This window comes from Myotis yumanensis, unplaced genomic scaffold (assembly GCF_028538775.1).
Source record: "Myotis yumanensis isolate MYYU_CA2020_CCGP unplaced genomic scaffold, mMyoYum1.0.hap1 SCAF_12, whole genome shotgun sequence".
Taxonomy (NCBI): Eukaryota; Metazoa; Chordata; class Mammalia; order Chiroptera; family Vespertilionidae; genus Myotis; species Myotis yumanensis.
Genome location: NW_027223763.1, coordinates 46,983,710 through 47,006,819, shown reverse-complemented (window position 1 = coordinate 47,006,819; position 23,110 = coordinate 46,983,710). Strand labels below are relative to the sequence as shown.

The 23,110-nt window shown below is 38.9% G+C and overlaps 1 protein-coding gene across 5 annotated transcripts in view; it reads left to right on the top strand.

The window, feature by feature from the left end:
• RFX3 (regulatory factor X3) overlaps positions 1–23,110 on the top strand; it is a 287,064-nt gene that overhangs the window by 52,346 nt on the left and 211,608 nt on the right. The gene's annotated exons all lie outside the window — the stretch shown is intronic.

Here is a 23,110-nt window from a genome sequence, read left to right as displayed (position 1 = left end):
ACTTTCTTAAGAAACAGAATAGTTATTTTAGGAGGTTTCCTATAATTATTGCAAATCTTCACACTGCTCCCTGACCTCAAACACTAGAACACCATTTGGGGCCAATGTTTTTGTTTTGTTTTTTAAGGGTAAACTTGCCTTAATAGCATCATCGTAATGGTGATTGCTGTCTCTGGGCTGGCTTATCTGCTCTGGTTTCCAAGCAGCCCATAAATGCCACATCTTTGAGTGTATGACTTCAGTGTATACCTAATGTGTTCTTCAACTCTCTCTGAATATGGTTGTTTCCATGCAGCATCTGCTTGTGAACCTTGCTGTCAGCCAATCTCCACAGATGTCTTGCTAAGTGGAGTTGTGCTGCCAAAGACTATGCTTCAATGCTGGTAGACCAGCTACCTTAGTGTCCTATATTTGATGATCCTGTCTAGGCATTTAATAGTATGTACAGTTTATAGGTGATGTTTATGATTATGTTCAAGACTAACAGATATAATGCTTATAATCCATTTAGTTCTCACAGCTATATATATTTCAGCATTTTCTGTTTTGCATACGCTTAGATTGAATTAGGATCTCAGTGTTGCTTCTAACCTCTCTGACTCTTTTAAAGACTATACTGTAATACTGTAAGGTTGAAACAAAAAAAGAAACACTTTGAATCTGTATTAAAGTTTTGACTCTGCCACTTGTTGGTTGATTTACCTTTTGATGTGTCTTATCCTCTCTGAGGCAGAAATTTCATCTGTAAATGGAATATAATGATACCTTTTATTTTAAGGCTTCATTAATATTGTGAGCTTATGTTTTTTAGGAAGCCTTTTAACCAAGGAGCCTGTCACATTAGAATTTCCTTCCTTCAAATAGTGAAGGTGAAGGGCATTTCAAACTCAGTGGTACTTTTTTTTAATCCTCACTCTAGGATATGTTTTCATTGATTTTTAGAGAGAGAAGGAGAGAGGGAGGGAGAGAGAAAGATATATATATAGAGAGATATGAAGAGAGAGAGAGAGAGAGAAACATTGATCTGTTGCCTCCCATAAGCTCCCCAACTGGGGATGGAACCTGCAACCTAGGTATGTGCCCTGACCCGAAATCAAACCCACAGTCTTTTGGTGCATGGCACAATGCTGCAATCCACTGAGCGACCCAGTGAGGGCTCTAGTGGTGCTTTTATGACCATATTTGAATATTTGACAGGAGATATCTTCTGATATGTTTGATTCACTAACACATAAATTAACTATCCTTTTATTAGGACCAAGGCTTTTCCTTGTAGTATATAGGTTTGCTAATTGGAACTCCAAGTCTTTCATAAATCTACATTCATAACAAATAATTTCCAGTTTACATTTTGTTTTTTAATATATTTTAAAAATTTAGACAATTGAAAAGGAGTGGCTCTCAAAGTGCGACTCCCAGACCAGTAGCACCAGCATGATGTGGGAATTTCTCAGCATGCAAAATTCTTGGTTTTAGCCCATTCTTACTGAATCAGACTCCACGGGGATGGGACTCAGCAGTGTATGTTTCCACACAGCCTCCATGCTAACATTGGGAACCACTATTCTATATTTTATGCTTACTCCAGTTTTTATATTTCTCTTACATTTGCCACCCAGCTCCTGCCTCACCCCAGGCCTTCACCATATTTTTGTTTATGTCCATGGGCCATGCATGTTTGCATATAAGATGAAATTTATTTTTAATTACTCCCAGATCTTCTAAGTCAGTATTATGGAGAAAGCAGAGAACCCACCCAGTGGTTCATATGAAAGATGTGTGCCTTTTATTCTATTTATTTATTTAATTAATATATTTTTTTATTCTTGACTCCAAACAGGGAAATGTGTAGCAGCTAATTCTTGAAGTAGAAAACATATGAAAATGTTCTTTCCCAGCCTGAGACTGGCTTTTGCTCTGTCTTATAGTGCTACTTTGATTTTTGGGGAAACCAGTCATGTGTGGGGATAATTCAGTTCAACACATCCTGATGGCCATTCCTGTCAAAGTGCAGGTGAAGTATGTGCCCACCTTTGAGATCCTGAAATCTGGCCTACTGAATTGCAAACATTGCTCTTTGGCTATATTCTGGATGGAGTTTTGATTGAGCTGCTTTTTAAAATATTTGTTTTAATTATTTGTATATTTTTAACTGCATTGCTAATCTCACAAAGGGAAAGGGCCTAAATAGCCTGTCTGAATCAGTTATAAATCATCTCGTTACTGCAATAGCTGGATGGTAGTACTGCTGTGAAACAGTAATTGAAAACTACCTAATGCAAAGAAAATAACTATTGCATAACATCATGAGGATATTGTATATTGTCTAGTAACAGCTGAAATAGTTATGGATTTGATATTGCTTAGTCTTGATTCTTCAGTGACACAGCAAACCAGTCATTCCACCAACAAAGTAATACATGCTATAAAGCTCATGAAGAAAGAAGGAATGTTGCTTAAATGCTTAAGATGGACTGAAGTTTTTGTTAGAGATAGGCTCTAAACCAGCCGTGGGCGAACTACGGCCCGCGGGCCGGATCCAGCCCATTTGAAATGAATAAAACCAAAAAAAAAAAGACCGTACCCTTTTATGTAATGATGTTTACTTTGAATTTATATTAGTTCACACAAACACTCCATCCATGCTTTTGTTCCGGCCCTCCGGTCCAGTTTAAGAACCCATTGTGGCCCTCGAGTCAAAAAGTTTGCCCACCCCTGCTCTAAACCCACATATTAGATATGCGTAGCATAACTTGTGAGCCTGTTTAAATTTTACTCTTCTGTCTGGAGAAGTATTTATAAAAGTAATGAAAATTTTAACTTTGTTCATAATTAAATTGAGAACACAAATTACACATAATAATTATAGAATAGGGTTTGAATGGTAACTATAAGCTAGTGATATGTATGTGTTGTATCATTTTATAGAGGCACTGTCTTTCTAGAGTGGCATTATCTATGTTTTATCAGTGAGAAAAACAGAAAGCTGCTGACTTGCCCAAGATAACTTCTTACTAGTAGGTAATGGAGTTGGGATTTGAACAGTAGTTTGTTTAACACTAAAAGCCCAACCTTTTAACTACTACTTTACACCTTAATATCCGGTGCTTTAATATTCCTGGCCTGCTTTCAAAAACTTCTCTCTTCCTGTCAATTCTAGAGATAACATTCAATAACTTGACAACAATGACCTTTCTAAACAAATACAGAGTGTTACAGAACCAGATGGCCAAAGATTATATTTTATTTTTCTGGCTCAACATAAATTGACTGATAAAATCCAAAAAAGATCCTTCTGTGTCCTAGGACTTCATCAGGCCACATGGCAAGCCAGTGCCCTTTATCAGGAGCCAGTCATGAGTACAGAACCTTATGTCTTTATACCGTAATTTAGATTAGGGCCTAATGAAAGGGCAAGAAGCTGGTTTACTAAGTGAGATCATTCTGCGCTTTAGTAATGGCAGTGCATTTGGGTAGGGAGATTCTGCGGAATTAAAGACAGAAAGGCACTGATACTGTGTCATTAAGTGGATGTAAGCAAGGAGAAGGCGATTACAACTTAACAGACTGCCAACTTAGGCATCTTTTTTTTTTTTTCCTTTTGGGATTTAAGTAGAATTTTTGTAATAATTAGAAACTGTTCTTGATCATTCAAAATTGGGTATCCTTTTGACAGTCTTAGATAAATATTTTTAGAAAGTAAGTTTCTATATTATAAACGTATTATATTAGAAACATAAGTTACTATATCACACACAAGCATGAACATAATGCTTTCATGAGCTCAGTACACTTAGTAAAGTTCAGACTTAGACCAGATTATACAGGGTAAGAAACGAAATGTTTCAAAGCTATATTGAAGCCAACATGTAATTGACAGTAAATTTCAATAACAAAACAAGCACTAGACTTAGAGTTCCTCAGCCGGCCTACGTTTGAGGCTTCTGTAAGGATCCTCTAGCAAATGGTTTAAATTCTCTGAGTCTCAGTTTTCTTTATTTGTAAAATGAGGTTAGCGTAACATTACTTGCCTTCTTTCATTACAGAGTTGTTCTGAGGACCAAATGGGGGGCATGTGACAGTTGTGGTGATGTACAAATGAATGTTGTTGTTATGGTTGCATCTACTGTGTAATGGAAAGTGTTCCCAGTTGTGAATAGGATAGACATGTATTTCCAATTACTCTGAATTTAGTATAGTTTGGTGATTTGGGCCAAGGCACCATAATAGTTTAGAGCCCTCTCACCTAATCTCTCTCACAGTTATAAGAATTACATTAGTGCAAATGCTTTCTTAAAGTTTTTATAAAACAACTACAGGCCCGTTCACCGGTGGGGTCCCTTGGCCTGGTCTGCAGGATCAGGCCAAAACTGGCTCTCCAAAATCTCTCAAGGGGTCCCGGATTGTGAGAGGGTGCAGGGCATGCCAAGGGACCCTACCAGTGCAGGATTGGGGCCGGGAGGGACCGCAGGAGGACTCCAGGGTGTGTCCGGCCTGACTCCAGAAAATATAGCAGCAAGCTAACCTACCGGTCAGAGCGTCTGCCCACTGATGGTCAGTGCGTATCATAGTGACTGGTCAGACGGTTGGACATTTAGATTATTAGGCTTTTATTATATAGGATGATTGGGTAGGGATTATAGATAACATTACTAAGATAGCATTACTATCGATAGCATAATTTTCTGAACAGATTTCAGAAAGTTAGAAAAGAAATAATCAGAGGTTTCTTAGCTGTTACCAAATATCTTAGCAAAATAAGTAACCCAAAAAATATTAGAATGACCCTTGAAGTCATCAATTATATCCTCTTCAACTTAAGACTAAGGATTTCCTCCTAATTATATTTTTCTCATTTATGCTATTTTTATATTTATACAACAGCATCAGCAATTGTAAAGGATGGCAATCATCTCTCAATCTTGATAGATACAGCTTTCTAAAAATGTAAAGCCAGAGAAGAACTCTGCGAGGAGGTAATATTGTGCTGTGAAATGAAGCTGGGCTTTGTTGGTAGAAGTCAGGATGAAATCTTAATCCTGTCAGTACTAGTTTAGGGACCCTGGGAAATGTACTTAGAGCAGGAGTGGGCAAACTTTTTGACCCTAGGGCCACAATGGGTTCTTAAACTGGACTGGAGGGCTGGAACAAAAGCATGGATGGAGTGTTTGTGTGAACTAATATAAATTCAAAGTAAACATCATTACATAAAAGGGTACGGTCTTTCTTTTTTTTTAGTTTTATTCATTTCAAATGGGCCGGATCCGGCCCGCAGGCCGTAGTTTGCCCACAGCTGACTTAGAGTCTGGTACAGTGTAGCTACTTAAACTATACTATTTCTTTTTTTTGTTTTGTTACAATTTTGTCTTTTTTCTGATTTTTAAATTTCAATGTTTGGTTACAGTTTACATTCACTATTATTTTGTATTAGTTTCAAGTGTACAGCACAGTGGTCAGACAGTCATGTACTTTATACTGTTTATTTATTACATAGGCCATGTATGTGTCTGTACCTTAACTATTTTCACATGTTACTCTTTTTTTAAAATAAATCTTTATTGTTCAGATTATTACAGTTGTTCCTCTTTTTCCCCCATAGCTCCCCTCCACCCGGCTCCCACCTCACCCCCTACCCTTACCCCCCCACTGCCATCATCCATAGGTGTACGATTTTTATCCAGTCTCTTCCTGCACCCCCCACATTCCCTTCTCCCCGAGAATTGTCAGTCCACTCCCTTTCTATCCCCCTGATTCTATTCTATTCACCAGTTTATTCTGTTCAGCAGATTTTTTATTCACTTGACTTTTAGATTCACTTGTTGATAGATATGTATTTGTTGTCACTTTGTTGTTCATAATTTTTATCTTTACATTTTTCTTCTTCTTCCTCTTCTTAACACCCTTCAGCATTTCATATAATACTCGTTTGGCAGTGATGGACTCCTTTAGCTTTTTCTTATCTCTGAAGCTCTTTATCTGACCTTCGATTCTGAATGATAGCTTTGCTGGATAAAGTAATCTTGGTTGTAGTTTCTTGCTATTCATCACCTTGAATATTTCTTGCCACTCCCTTCTGGCCTGCATAGTTTCTGTTGAGAAATCAGCTGGAAGTCGTATGGGTACTTACTCCATTGTAGGTAACTAACTGTTTTTCTCTTGCTGCTTTTAAGATTCTCTCTTTGTCTTTTGCTCTTGGCATTTTAATTATGATGTGTCTTGGTTTGGTCCTCTTTGGATTCCTTTTGTTTGGGGTTCTCTGCGCTTCCTGGACTTGTAAGTCTGTTTCTTTCACCGGGTAGGGGAAGTTTTCTGTCATTATTTCTTCAAATAGGTTTTCAGTATCTTGCTCTGTCTTCTTCTGGTACCCCCATAATTTGGATGTTGGTACGCTTGAAGTTGTCCCAGAGGCTCCTTTTGCTTTTGTATTCTTTTTTCCTTTTGCTTTTCCGGTTGGGTGTTTTTTTGCTTCTTCGTATTTCATATCTTTGACTTGATTCTTGGGATCCTCTAGTCTGCTGTTGGATCTCTGTATATTATTCTTTATTTCAGTCAGTGTAAGCTTAATTTCTAATTGGTCCTTTTTCATATCCTTGAGGGTCTCACTATATTTCTTGGAGGTTTCTAGAAGATTCTTGAGTAACCTTATAACCGTGGTTTTGAACTCTATATCCAGTAGTTTGCTTTCCTCCATTTCTGTCATTTGTGACCTGTTTCTTTGTCTTCGCATTTTGGCTGCTTCCCTGTGTTGATAGAGTGGCTTTGTGTGCTAGGTGTCCTATAGGGCCCAGTGGCTCAGCCTCCCTAATTACCTGAGGTGGACACTCTTGGTGCAACCCTTGGTGGGCTGTGTGCATAGTCTTGTTCTAGTTAATCCTTGATTGTTGTTGGTGTCACTGGAAGGAATTGTTGGTGTCACCCAGCTCCAGACCAATCTGCTGTGAAGACCAGTTGTATCTATAATGGGAGAACTGCTGTACTGGAGACCCCCTTATGGAGCAGGACTTGGTTCAGAGGGGCTTTGGCACTCACCAAGTCTGCCCCCTGAGTGTGTCTCTTATGGATGTGAAGAGTTGTAATCTGGATGGTCTCACTCTGACCACTGGGTACACTGGCTCTTGAATCTCCAAGGAGGTGCAAAGTCAGCCACTGCCTGAGGACACCCAGCAGGAGCTACAGAGAGATCTGCAGATACCTCCTCTTTTGTTTGGGGTTTGGAGGTGCCCAGATGAGGCCCAGCTGTGAAGCATTGCAGGTTGCTAATGAGCCTTAGGCCTTCTTTTGGAAGCTCTGGGGTTCTCTGACCCAGCTGCAGTTTGACAGGTTTTTAGGCGGAGAAAGGCCAGGCCATTCATATGCAAAAGCCTCTGCACACAGCTTGGGTGGGGTTGTAAATTGGGTGGGGCAGGGTCTCAGGGAATCACGGAGTGGAGCAAACCACAATGGCTGCCAGTCTGCTCTGCCTTGGAGAGGTCCCGGGGTCTCTGTGTCCTGAGTTCCCATGCAGGAAAAATGACCACTGCAAGCACCTCTGCTAGAAAGCCACCTCACATTCTGATCCAATGCCAGACAGTCCAGTTTCTCTCCATATGAGTCTGGATCCCCAGATTCTCACCCAGAACTCGAGTTCAGAGCAGTTGGGAGCTTGTATTTCCCTCCCATTTGAGAGAGACAGCAGCATACCCAGCTGCCAGCCCCTTTCACGCGCCTCCATACCTCCACCCTTCCACGCCTCTGCACCTCCTACAGGACTCAATGCACTTTTCGCTTTCCTTCTAATTGTAGAATTTCCACTCAGCCAGTCTTCCCGTGGTTCTGGATGATACTCGTTTTGTCTTTTAGTTGTAGTTTTAATGAGATTGTGCACGGCAGCTAGTTCAGGTGTTTACCTATGCTGCCATCTTGGTTGTCCTCACATGTTATTCTTTGAATGTGTCTTGATTTTCTCTGTCTTGTCTCCAGCAAATACAGTAGTGATTTCTCAAGATTACAAGGAGGGGTTGTATCAAATCAGAATCTTGGAATTGTGGAACAGCTAGCTGTAGTTAGAAAAGGCTTCATTTTAAGGCTGGTTTAGGAACTTAAACATGAGCTATAGTTAAAAAAAAATTTTTAAATCCTCACCTGAGAATATGTTTTCATTTAATTTTTAGAGAGAGAAGAGAGGAGGGAGGGAGAAAGAGGGAGAGGACGAGAGAGAGAGAGAGAGAGAGAGAGAGAGAGAGAAGAGAGACACATTAACCAGTTGCCTTCTATACATGCCCTGACTGGGGATTGAACCTGCAACATAGGTATGTGTCCAGACTGTGATTCGAACTCATATACTTTTTGGTGTACGGGAGGGTGGTCCAACCAAGTGAGCCACCCAGCCAGGACTGGAGCTATAATTATTAAAATGATAATTATGTTAGGCAATATGTTGGAATTTTTCTTACATTATTGATTATGTAGTTTTCAATTTATGTTGGTTTTATTTATACTAGGAATTACATGTGTTTAAAATATTAGAAAACTAAATGGGCAGTGATTTCATATGAAATTTAAAAGTAGTATTGAGTCTCTTCCTGTGAGAAGAGCTTTTCTAAAGAAAATACAAGGAAAATAATGTTTTATCACTGAAAATTTAAAGCAAATGCAGAGAATACTTATGTTTGTCATGAATAATAATTACCTTTGTGTACTTTTTAGAGCACAGGGTTAAGAGATTCCATTGTTTATATATTAATGATGTTTATTTTTCTTAAGCTTATTAAGAATATTATTTTTATTTTTATTTGATATCCTAAAAATATACAAGTTGATCTTAAATCTGAGAAAAGAAAATTCAAAACCAAGTCGTTATTTAGTTCTAGATTCTAATGGGACTAGGATGGGAAATTGAAGATTGGTAGGTAAAAAGAATAAATATACAAACATATGTGCCTATGAGTCATTGTGACTTTCCTGTCATTTATCAGCATTTCAACTGTGGGAGATGTTTTCCTTTCTCTCTTTTTGTTAATTAAATAAATGGATTGAATTTCTCCCTTGATCATCTGTAGCATAATTTCATTGTAACCAATAGTGTGTGGGCTTTCAGTTGAATTTTAATATGAGTTTTTCTGTGGAGAGGATTATATCTGTCTAAATTTTGGTTACACTAATTGGAGAGTGGATATTATTAAAAATTGATAGTCTCTTGTTTGAAATATTACAATGAATTGTTTACGAAAAAAGATACAATATGTAGTTTTACCTTTTTCAAAGAAAAAGCAATCGGGCAAAAATATGAGAAATATTTTCAGTTGTCCAAGGCTAATGTTGACTTAAGTAGGTCTAGGACTTCATGGTTGACAGCTGCAGATAATTAGCTTTTTCTTCCTTAACAAAGAAAGCAAATGGAGCTGCAAGACATTCATTGCCTTTTCTGTCATCATAATAATAATGTATGTATTTAACTTCTGCAGTTCCTTAAATTGATTTAGTGCTAAGCTGCCTACATTACATATAATAGGAGTGACAACTGAAAGCTGCAGCACATATTTGCGTGGCAAAAGGGAGCAGTGATTGACAGCAGAGTTCCTCTTTACAAGAAACAGCAGTGTGTGGAGCTCAAAAACGGGCTAGATACATAATTCTTAAAATTGTAGAGCAGATTCACAAAATGAATTTTAAAATGTGATTTATCCCTTGGTGTATTTGAGTGTCTTGTTCTTGGCTCTGGGTAAGGGGCACAGATGGGCAGAATCTTACCTGATTGCTGAATATTAGGAAACTCTTTTTAAGCATAGTAGTATTTAAAATTTAAGATTGATAACTTCCAAATTATCGATCACATTATGACTTTGTACCCAGTAACTGAACATTTCCTTGAACTGTAACTGATTCACCTTATTTGAAGAAGCTAAATAATACATCTATTCAAAACTATACATTATGCTATTCTTCAGTAAAAACATCCATTTTCAAATGTAAAACTTGAGGTATCTTTTCTAGAAAAGGTAATTGTATAAAGCTTGGTGGTTTCTTTTGGTTAGAGCAGCCGTGGGCAAACTACAGCCCGCGGGCAGGATCTGGGCGGATCCTCACCGTTTGAAATGAATAAAACAAAACAAAACAAAACAAAAAAGACCATACCCTTTTATGTAATGATGTTTACTTTGAATTTATATTAGTTCACACAAACACTCCATCCATGTTTTTGTTCCGGCCCTCCGGTCCAGTTTAAGAACCCATTGTGGCCCTCGAGTCAAAAAGTTTGCCCACCCCTGGGTTAGAGAGTGGCTAAGTGTGATCATCTTTCAAAAGTACTAAAAATATTCTGCAGTTCCTTTGTTTCTGCCACACACGCCCAGAAGCTGTGGTTAAAAAGACAACTTGGTGATTGTTGTTGAATATTGCTCTATGATGAGCCTAGAGTGCTGGGCTTCAGGCTATAGTATGAAAGTGAAGTGCTTTTTGTTTTGGTGACAAGTCCTTGTGTGTCATGAGGTGGAGGGAGAGCTCTATGTGTCGTTGTACATTGGCAGCCTCTACTGGCCATTGCAAAGAGCAGCAATGATGACCTTTGTTCTTTCCATGTTGCCTATGATTTTAGTGCGGCTCAGCCCTCACTTCTCTGGCCCTAACCCTCTTTCTTATCCCCTTTTAAACACTCGTTTATCTATTGGATTGGGATCTCGATTTATACCTTTTAAAGAGCTACTAGTTCAATGTTCTCATCAGTAAACTAACATTATGAATGGAATTCTTAAGAATCTTGGGAGGAGTTACAAACCATAGCCCTATCCTGAGAAACAATTTCATTTAAGGTATAAGAGATATTTCATCTTCTTGTAGATTTTAAAATACTCTCTCTGTTGCACACTTTTGATTAGGCATTTATTTGTGATTGGCAAATAACCCTGATCCCCTGAAAGAGAGCCTTGACTCAATGATATATTTAATTAAACATGTATTTATTAATTCCATTAGATTTAGGAATACCAACTAACAGAGGTATCTAGAAAGTGAGCATGACGTCTTACTGGGCATTATGAATATGGATACTTCTATGGGGTGGTGGAGGGTCTAGACCAGGGGTGGGCAAACTTTTTGACTCGAGGGCCACAATGGGTTCTTAAACTGGACCGGGGGGCCGGAACAAAAGCATGGATGGAGTGTTTGTGTGAACTAATATAAATTCAAAGTAAACATCATTACATAAAAGGGTACGGTCTTTCTTTTTTTTTAGTTTTATTCATTTCAAACGGGCCGTAGTTTGCCCATGGCTGGTCTAGACTTTTAAGAATAGACAATTAAATAAACTGTAAATAAAATAATCAATGACAGTAAACCATGGGTTATTCTGGTTTTAGGGGTAGAAACTTGCATAATGTTTTACCAAATATCTTTGTGTTTGGGGGGTAATATGACCACTAGAGAATATATCCTCCATGAAATAGATCCATTTGTTGACATTTCAACTTTATCAGTGGCTCTAGTGGTCTCCTTGGCATTTTCAAATAAGAGAACTGGATGAACCTTTTTATACAGTCTTAATGGACAATGACTTTTATTCCTCCTGCTCCACCTGTTCCTGGATTATTATAGTAGAGTACTAGTAGATCTCCTTGCTTCCATGTTCTTTGCCTTCTCTTTCAACCCATACAACATGACCATATGTATTTTGACTAGAACATTGCTTTGATCTCATTATACTTAAAAAAAAAAAAAACCCTGACTATTTTCTTAAGAAAAGGAGCTGAATGATACAGAAAATAAAGCAAGAAAAGAGCTCTGGGCTAGGAATAAGAAGATTCCCTCCCCCACCCCCCCCCACCCCCCCCCCACCCCCCCCCCACCCCCCCCCCACCCCCGTCTCTGGCTGAATAACATTTAAGCTTAAAAGTATACCTTCCTAAGCCTCTGTTTAAATCAATTGTTGTGAAGACTGGTTGAGATAATGTATGTGAAATTGCCATGAGCTCTGTAGAACTCTATTACTTATATTGCTGCACAGTAAAGAGACCAAATTCCTAAGTCTAGGATTTCCATACGGCTTCATTTCTGTACTGTGCCTGGCATATACTAGTAATAGGGACCCAATAAATGTGTCTTGGATAAATAAATCTTATCTTCCAATCTTATCTTGTACTTCTCTCTGATCTTCAATTCAGATAGTCTACTTTCTCCACTGAAAATGTTGCTCAGGTAGTCACATCTCTGTCAATCTTGTGCTCATTCAACTTTTTCAAACCTGTTGTTCAGGAATAGTCAAGTCTCTCATAGTTCATTCCAGTCCACCTTTGCTGGCAGATAAAGTGTAGTACAAGGTTTAGCAGGTTGTTAGAAGGGGGGATACTAACATGCTGACAGACCACTGATACTCTGATTTGTAGGGTAAAGACTTCATATTGTAAGTGGTTTGGGGAAGGTCCACCTCTCAAAAAGACTCATGTACATGTTGTCATGAGTTCGAGAGTCTTTTATTTTTAATAAAGCATCCTTTAAAATATATGAACATGATTAGTAAGCAAGTCCTCATATACTGATACAGTTTCCTAGTGAACATAAATTAAGTGAAAAAAGGCAGAGAAATTGGGATGACAGACCAAGTTTTCCACTGATAGATACCCTTTTGCATTTTTTGTTTGTTTGCTTTGTTTATTTTTTAGCATTTTTACATATTCAAACTAGCTACAGTTATTCCTTGGGTAGGTAAGTTATCAGATATCCCTACAAATGTATGTTCAACATATACTAGTATTTGATTACTTTTATTGGCTTTATTGGGGTGTAATTTACATACAGTATAATTCACTGATTTAAAATGTACAATTTGATTAGTTTTGGCAAATGTATACAGTCATGTGCCCCTATCACAGTCAAGTTACAGGACATTTCCACCACCTCCAAAAGTTTGTAGTCATTCTTCTTACCCACAGGTCCCTGACAACCTCAGATCTGCTTTATGTCGTTGTCTTGCCTTTTCTGTAATTTCATATAAATGGAATCATACGGTATGTAGTTTTTGTTCCTGCCTCTTTTAAACTGTGCATGATTCACGTAGTTTGTTCCTTTTTGTTGTTGAGTAGTACTTCATTGCATAGCTATGCCACAATTTGTTTATTCGTTGTACAGGATTCTAGTTTTTGGCTATCTACACTAATAAAAGACAAACATGCAAATTGACCATACCTTCACTACGCCTTAAGCCACGCCCACCAGCCAATCAGAGCGACTGTATGCAAATTAACCCAACCAAGATGGCGCCGGCAGCCACGGAGCTGGAGCAAGCAGGAGGCTTGGTTGCCTCAATGATGGAGGAAGCCAAGCTTCCCATTTGCTGCGGTGGGCTCTGAGCTCCACTCAAAGCAACAAAGTTTCAATTATAGAAGGTAAATAAATCCCAGAATAAAAAAATTAAAAAAAGGAGATGCTGGGAGCTTCTGTCTCTGGAGGGGCTTGGCCAGCCTGAAAACAGCCCTCAGCCCCTCACCCAGACTGGCCAGGCACCCCAGTGGGGACGCCCCACCCTAAAGGGGGGGGTGTGTGGCCAGCCTGATAACAGCCATCAGCCCCTCACCCAGACTGGCCAGGCACCCCAGCGGGACCCCCACCCTGATCCGGGACACCCGTCAGGGCAAACCAGCCGGCCCCCACCCATGCACCAGGCCTCTGTCCTATATAATAAAAGGGCAATATGCATACTGACCCTTAACAGCAGAAAGACTGGGAATGACTGGTCACTATGACAAACACACTGACCACCATGGGGCAGACGCTCAATGCAGGAACTGCCCCCTGGTGGTCAGTGCGTTCCCACATGGGGGAGCTCTGCTCAGCCACAAGCCAGGCTGATGGCTGCCAGTACAGCGGTGGTGGTGGGAGCCTCTCCTGCCTCCTCAGCAGTGCTAAGGATGTCCAACTACAGCTTAGGCCTGCTCCCCACTGGCAAGTGGACATCCCCCGAGGGCTGCCGGGCTGCCAGAGGGATGTCTGACTGCCAGCTTGGGCCTGATCCCCCAGGGAGCAGGCCTAAGCCAGCAGATGGTCATCCTCCGAGGGGTCCCAGACTGCAAGAGGGCATAGGCTGGGCTGAGAGACTCCTCCCCCCCACCCCCGAGTGCACAAATTTTTGTGCACCAGGCCTCTAGTTATGAATAAAGCTGTTATGTATATTTACTACACCTGTTTGTATGGGCATATATTTTTATTCACTTGGTAATTAAGTAAGAGAGATATTGTTGAGTCATATGATAAGGTTATGTTTAACTTCATATAAGTAACTGCCGAACTGTTTTCCAAAGTGGTTGTACCATTTTACAACCCCACTGCTAACATATAAGAGTTCCAGTTCCACTATATCCTTGCCAACACATGGTATTGACAGTGTTGTTAATTTTACCTATAGTTCTAGTGAATATGTGGTGGTGACTTATTGTAGTTTTAATTTGTATCTCTCTAAATGGCCAGTGATGCTGAGCATCTTTTCATATTCTTATTCATTTGCACATCTTTTTTTGTAAAGTGTCCAAATCATTTACAATATATTTTTAAAGAATGTTATTTTTTATGTGTCCTTATTGATTTGTTTTTTAAATATTTACACCTTTTTCAGAAATATGTCTTACAAACTTTTCCCCCATGTCTGTAGACTTGTGCTTTCATTTTCTTAAATGTGTCTTTTCAGAGAACAAAAGTCTTATTTTGATCAAGTTAGTTTATTCTTTGGACATTTTTTGGAGTATTAAAAATTTTGGTCTAATCCAGTGTCACTTAAATTGCCTTATGTTTTTTTGTCTTTGAGTTTATGATGCAGGTTGGGGCAAAAAGTAGGTTTATAGATGTTCATATGGAAAATAATGCAATAATAAATAATACAAGAATAACTGTGTTCTGCCTACTCACAACTATAAACCTACTTTTGCCCCACCCTGTATTATCTGTAGGTCTATAATAAATTTTGAATTCATTTTTATATATGATATGAGTCATTTTATATCTTCTCATGAGTATAAATTTTTCCAGCCCCATTTCTTGAAAAGACTATAATTTTTTTCATTGAATTACCCTGTCATTTTTATTGAAAATCAACTGGCCATATACATGTGGATATATTTCTGTTCCAATTTTGTTATTGCTAACTTTACATCAATACCTTACTTTCTTGATTACTCTAGCTTTATCGTCTTAACATTAGGTTTTATATAATTCCTCCCATTTTGTCTTGTGTTTCAATTTTTATGTGGTTATTTCAGGTGCTTTGCATTTTCATATAAATTTTTAGAATTAGTTTGTCATAGTCCATAAAAAAAACCTTTCTGGGAGTTTAATTGGAATTGCATTGACTCTGCCAATTTCAGGAAAAATAATATCTTAACAATGTTGGGTGTTCTGATCCATGAACATGATATATTTATGTATTTATTTAGGACTTTGATTTCTCTTACCAGTGTTTCCTAGTTTTCAGTGTATAATTCTTACATATATTTTTAAAGTTTATCTCTAAGTATAGCATATATTTGATATTAGTATAAATGGTATTGTTTGTTATAATATCATACTAGCTTTGCTAGTATGAAATACAATATGGATGTTGTTGAAAATATTGACCTTCTAATCTTATAATGCTACTAAATATACTTATTCCTAATAGCTTAAAAACATCTTTAGGAATTTTTGCAGAGATAATCACATTATCTGCAAATAAAGACAGTTTTACTTATTTTTTTTTTCTAATTTTTCTGCCTTGTGTTTCTTACCTTATTGCATTGATTCGGACCTCCAGTGTTGAATAGAAATGGTGAGGAAGGGTAGCCTTCTCCTCTTCCTGATCTTAGAAAGGAAACATTCTGATTTGCACCATTATGTGTGCTGTTAGCTATAGGTTCTCTGTATAAGTACTTTCTCAAGTGGAGGAAGTTCCATTCTATTTCTAGTTTGCTGAGAGTTTTTATTTATGAATGAATGTGAAATTGAGATAATCTTACGCTTTTTCTCTTTTTGTCTGTTACCTGATTTCTAATGAAAATGCTACTTTGACCTCATTGGATAGCTTTTTCTATGTTGGTGTTAAAACTGTTCTATCTTCATCCAAAGCACATTCTGTGATCTTTAGGATATGATGACAAATGCTATTTACTGACTAACATGGTATAGGTTAAATTTGTTTTGGAGAGTTTGGAAATCGTATTAGATGAATAAAAATTATAATAAAAAACAATTTATGTTAACATGCCATGAACATTTTTGTTCTCTCATATACTTCCAACAATATTAAATGTTTAGTTTTGCTATGAGTTTTAAAAAATTTGTTATGTATTTTTATGTAGCTAGCTTAGACCATAAATTCCCTGAGAAAATACTCTATGCCTTGTAAATCATGTAGCATATTCTTGCTTTGATAAGCAACACATTAGAATAATTAGATTTCAGAACTACCTGAAAAGTTTAAATTATATGAAATAGAGTTCCATGAGGGGCTTAAATAGATCCTTTTTCATTTTCCCTCTTGTAACAATCATGAATTTGAAATTTCTCTCCTATATAAATTTGCTATATGCTTACATTGTAGCAAATACCACCTACATAATTACATAAGATAGCTATAACTAAATTATTATTTGATATGTAACCACAAATCAATAGCTATAACTGAATCATTAAGCATATTGTTGATACTTTACATGATTATATTTTATGAAGTATCTCACCCCATGAGGTGAATTTATATTTATTTGCTGTATGAAATGACATAAAAAGCCAAGTTGCAAATTGCTCTGTTAAAGGCAGCAGTGGGACTACTTCTATAATGTATGTTTAAAGTGAATATTAGTGAAAGAAAGAAAACAAAGAAATCCTATATAATAAAAGGCTAGGGACCCTAAGTGTAATGACTGGAACGATCACTCGACCAGCCGCCCTGAGGTGCATTGACCATCTCTTGATCCCTTCCCTCCCCTGCCCACAGGTGAACAGGGAACCACAGGGAAGTGGGTGGGTGGTGGCAGGGCGGGACTAGGGACTGGCAAGCGGGCAGATAGCTGACCACTTGGTCCTCCCCCAGCCCACAGGCTTCGATGGATGAGTGATGGGGAACCGGGGAACTGGGGTGGGTGGCAGGAGGACCGGGCTGGCTGTCAGGCTGTTGGGATCCCAAGCTCATCCCCTGCTGCTCACAGGCTCTGGTCAGCGGGAAAGTGGGCGCCGGCAACTTCACCTCCATGCATGTGCGCCAGACCAGCTGCTGATGGAGCGCGCTGCCTGCTCAGGCAGGTCATGCGGGCGCTGCGGTTGCCACCGCTGCTGCTTCTGGGGCTTGCCGTGCTGACGCAAGCTGCAGGGCGCGCCTGAGACCTACCCGTCCCACTGGCGAAGGCAGCGTTCGGCCTGGGGACTGGCGAATGGGCAGAAGATGGCCCTGATCACAGGCTGGGCCTAGGGACCCTACCTGCACGATTTCGTGCCTTGGGCCTCTAGTAGTAAATATCAGGGATGGGTGTTATAACCTATTGGGAAATGTCAGATTTTATAGATTATGATGACCTGTGATTTTACCAGAAAACTCATTCTCTGGGAATAGTACATCAAAGTGAGAATATAATAGAAGCATTGGAAAGCTTTTGTAGTTTTGTGTTGCACATATAGTAAAAACTAGAGGCCTGGTGCATGAAATTCATGCATGGGTGTGGTCCTAGGCCTGGCCAGCGATCGAAACATGAGCATCTAGTGTGGAAGGGCAGGTCCCAGCTGACTTCTGGGCCCACAGGCCCCGCGTGCCCCCCTCTGCCTGAGTCATGGCACCCAAGTGCCCATGCAGAGATGCGATAAGTGCAGCCAGATGCCACGGGCTGCGGTGCAGAGTGCGCCTCTGGGCTGCCCAGTGGTGCCACACAGAAGCCAGTTGGGCAGTGCGCTCTCTCCAGCAGACCTCGCAGACTTGCTCCTGCACGAACCCCCGGGGAGCCTGAATGGCCCCTGTTGTCCTGGCAGCTGCGGCCTGGCTCACCCGAAGAGGCCATACCGGTGCAGGGCAGGCTCCTTGTGGGCTCCCGCACCTGAACGCGGGGGCTTCCCTGGCATGCAACCCTGGTGTCCCCATGGGAGGGTGGCAGGGGGAGTGAGATCGAGCTCGGTGGACACCCCACATTCTGACCGCACCTCCATCCCTGTCACCTCCGCCCCCAGGTAGCCGGCAAGAGGTCGCAGTGCATCACCGATGCCCACAATGTTCTGTGACACCCTTGGTGGTCAGCGCACATCATAGCATGCGGTCAAACTCCCAATCTCTCGGTCAAAGGACCACCCGAGGGGACAATTTGCACGTTAGGCTTTTATTATTTACATAGGATATGTTGTGCGTTAGAAAATGGGTTGGTTTAATCATCTAAGTACTGTCCTCTATAACTAGAAATAGAAGTGTGTATACTTAGATATCACAACAGTGAACAGTGTTTTGGAGCTTTTTGATAAGGACATGTTTAGCTTGTAGGTAACTATCACATCTTAGTGTAATTAGTGATATGACATATTGTTTGATAACTTTTTTAGCCCCTAATATTACTCCTAAGCCTGGGAAGATGAGAGGTAAGTTACTAGCTCTGAGATTCTGTGGAATCCTGCCTTGGTTATGGTGTACAAAGAATGAGGTGAATAAGTGACATGAGTAGGTTTTATAGTAAACTTTAGTATTTGCTTCAAGTTTAATGCTAAGAAAAGTAAAATTGAACATTAAAAGTTACATTGTTGTTTCTGTTGTTGTTAATCCTCACCTGAGGATACTTTCCATTGATTTTTTTTTAGAGAGAGTTGAAGGGAGGGGGAGAGACACAGAGAGAGAAACATCCATGTGAAGTGGTTGCATCCTGCATCAGGGCCTGGGATTTAGTTTACAACTGAGGTACATGTCCTTGATCAGAATCAAAACTGGAACCCTTCAGTCCATGGGCCAATGCTCTACCCACTGACCCAAACTGGCTAGGGCTATTGGTTGTGTTTTAAAATGTTAGTTTATCTTCTTTGATCAGTGCAAAACATAGAGGAAAACTGGGCAAATATCAGAGTGATAATTGTTTTTATTGAACAAGGACTTTTTTTGTAACAATAATGTTACATCTGTTATGTGACATTATAAATATTATTTTTTCATCCATGAATATATTGAGGTACAAGAATATTTATGTTTATTTGCAACCATTTAGTTTAGCAGAAATTGCTGAGGTCCTGATTTAACATCTTACTATAAGAAAACTTGGCATTTTAGTAATTTAATTTTTAGAACCCAGAATGGATTTAATGTCTTTTCTAGGTATGTGATTTGTAACTTTTGTATTTTCTCAGCCCCTGCCTTCCATTGTCCAGTTTGTTGCAGACCCCATGACAAAGCTATCTAAGTTGGATTGTAGGCCTGGATAATGACAGAAGGCAAGAGGAAGGTCCCAGGCCAAGGTTCTTTGATATATAATTGTCTTTTGAAATTGAGAACTTGTTACAAGTTTTTCTCCCATCATATCACTACATAGTTGTTTAAGCCTTTTTTCTTGATTGTAAAAGCAACACATATTTTATAAAGAAGAAAGGAACTAGTATACATCCATATCTCATCACCCATAAATAATATACATTATCTTCTTTAGGTAATAATATTTAAAAAGTAAAATTGTATTAGCATCAATATTGGAAGATGCTCTCTTTTAAATTCCACCTTCTATCAAAATATACCTCATTTTATGTAGAGTGAGTAAGAAAATAGTAGGATGAGATGTTGGATAACTAAATAGTGGCTGAAATGATACTTCATGAAAAGAGTCATAGGGAAAAGATGCCCTGTCAAATTACTGAAGAACATGCCAAAAAGGGGAAAATAGACATGTGACCCTCGTGAGCATGTGCATGGAAATGGAAGATTATATAGAGAGTATTGTTGATCACATTGCATATTATTTACACATATCACTTATAATTTTTAAAGTACATATTGATTCTGGTTGCTTTTTAGTTAGCTTTCTGAATCCAGATGAAAAACAACATCTCAATAGAGGACTACCACATGCAGAAGCCAATTACATGTTTTTAAAGTTCTTTATTCTCAGAATTTAATCAGTAGGATCTTGTCCTCAAACTTCCCAGGTGTGTTTTCCACTTTTAACAAATGTGATTGGGGTAGAAATCCTGTTTATCTGAATGAGAACACTTTGGAAAAATTCCTTTGATTCTAAGATAACTAAATGAAGTGTGTTGCATAAGTCATGTCACAGCCAACAGTTGTCACCTGGCACTAGAGCTTGATGAAATTTTAAAATGTTGGCTCCGTGCCTATAGCGTTCAGTTACAGTTCTATAGGAAGTGTGTTTGTACAGATGAAGCAGTTCTTGGTAATGTAAGATTCATCTCAAGTGGTAGGGCTTGAGTTTGTTACAGAGTTCTGTACTCTGAGCTCCCAAGACATACTCAGTGAGGCCTTGTTTTAATTTCTCATTGCTCTCTTTGGCACACTTATAAGAGAATGGAACAGAAACTCAGCTTGGGGGGAAAAAAACCTTAGAATTTATTTTTAGTCCAGAATCTACCACAGTGCAAGAATCTTTTAAATAATATTCCCAGAAGATGACCAAATTTGAGTTTTCAGATACTGCTTTTATTTGTGGCAGTTGACTCTTTGTCCAACCTAGTCTTCACTTTCATTTATATTCAAAACTTCTGCATCCATCTTTACTTATTGGCAGTTTATTCTTATAGAATGCTAAAGATCTACTCGGCATGTGCAGAAACAGGGTAATAAGCTCATGCTCGTTGACTCCAGAAGAAACTATAGCTACAGGGCTGTATCCTTCACACTGTCTTCTAAAAATTACATTAAATTTTGTCATTCCCAGATTTTAAAACTTCTCTTGTAGGAAAACTGTACAATTTAAAAATGTCTGTCGATGTCAGATGCATACGCTTAAAAAATTCCTTTGTGCCAATTTCCCACCCCTATTATATTTCCTCTCCATAGGTAACTACTCTCATATTTTTATCTGAACCATTTTATTTGTATGTGTTCCTATAAGACATGAGATTTATTTTGTGTGAACACAAATGCTGGATGTGCATGTATTTTAATTTTGCATTACTGGTATGCTGTAGACATTATTTTGTTTGCCCTTAGCACTATTTTAAAGATCTGTCTGTATTTTGGGGTATACATTTTCATTTCTTTTAATGTCTCTGTAGTATTCTGAAGGGAGCCTTTGCTTCATTTTATTTATCCTATGTGTTGAACCCTCTAGGTTACAGTCCTTTTTATAACTGACTCCATATTTTCAGGTCCTCTCTTGCACTCTATATATCTTAACTCCCAGCTACATAAAGTTAATCACTCTTGAATGAAAATAATGTGCTTTTTATATTGCCATGCTTTTGCACGTAATTACGATCTTTTAATGGCTGCTTACTTTTCTTTCTTTTTTCTTTTTTTTATTTAATTGTCTAAAGTTTTACATATGTCTCCTTTTTCCCCAATTGACACCTCCCTCTGCCCCCAGCCATTCCCACCCCGGGCAAGCCCCCATCGCCCCAGTGTCTGTGTCCATTGGTTATGCTAATATGCATGCATACAAGTCGTTTGGTTGCTCTCTAACCCCCACCCCCTACCATTTGTCTCTGGATCTATTCTTTATTCTTGTTCATCAAATTATGTTGATCATTATATCCCACATATGAGAGAGATCATGTGATATTTTTCTTTATCCAACTGGGTTATTTCGCTTAGCATAATGTTCTCCAGTTCCATCCATGCTGTTGCAAATGGTAAAAATTCCTTCCTTTTTATAGTGGCATAGTATTCCATGGTGTAGATGTACCACAGTTTTTTAATCTGCTGATGGGCACTTAGGCTGTTCCCAAATCTTAGCTATTGTAAATTGTGCTGCTATGAACACAGGGATGCATATATCCTTTCTGATGGTGTTTCTGGTTTCTTGGGATATAGTCCTAGAAGTGGAATCACTGGGTCAAATGGGAGTTCCATTTTTAACTTTTTGAGGAAACGCCATACTGTCTTCCACAGTGGCTGCACCAGTCTGCATTCCCACCAGCAGTGCAGGAGGGTTCCTTTTTCTCCACATCCTTGAATGGCTGCTTATTTTTCAAGAGTCAACTCAGATATCATTTTCTTGATGAAGACTTCAGGAGCCTTTTCATACTTCAGCTAGTTGCTCTATACTCCGCTCAAGCAGCACCTACTTTTCTCTTGGAAATAGAGAAGCCAATATTTCCGCCTAAAACTCAACTTTCTCTCTTGATTCATTGAAGACAGATAACATATTAGAGGTATCTTTGTATACTTCCCTCTGGTTTGGTGAATTGCTTATATTTGGCAAGCAATAAAACATTAATTGAATGGATGAATGTGTTTAGTCTCTCTAAAATAAAATACGATAACAGCACAAATGATTCTCATATATGCAAGAAAAGGGTGAACACAAATACAAGAGTGGTATTAAAGAGAGTAGCATATAGGAGGCTGAATCCTAAAATGAACTGAGGCTTGTGAAGAAGCCGAGAACAACCACATGTTATGCTCAGATCATGAAGAAAAACTAGAAAAGGTATAAACTACCTTTTGGGACAGATGGTGTAATACTAGATGTTGGAGTGAAGGCAGAACTGTGGAACCACCTGTATTGGTTTCAACTTCAAAAGAAAATGGAAGGTGGGGGTGGGTGCGTGGGTGGGAAGGGATCATCCAAAGAACTTGCATGCATATATGCATAACCCATGGACACAGACAATAGGGTGGTAAAGGCCTGGGGCAGGAGGCAAAGGCAGGCTAGAAGGGGTCAATGGGGGAGTAAAGGGGACATATGCAATACTTTCAACAATAAAGACAAAAAGAAAACGACATTCAAATTCAGTTAAGGGACTAATGTTGATAGCAAGGGAATTAAAGTCTGAGGAAGGTGAGGCAGTAATGAGAGAGCACTTCGACTCTCTAAGTAGTTAATGCCTTAGGATTAAATGACTTGCAGAAATGAATGGTTTGGTGAACTTTGAGCAATTAGGGCTAGTACCAGAGGTGCCAAAAGACAAGATCATGAAGATACCATTTTTATTTTTTTTAAAAGGAAGGGTAAAAGTATAATTCTGCAACTATAAGATTAGTGGGTTT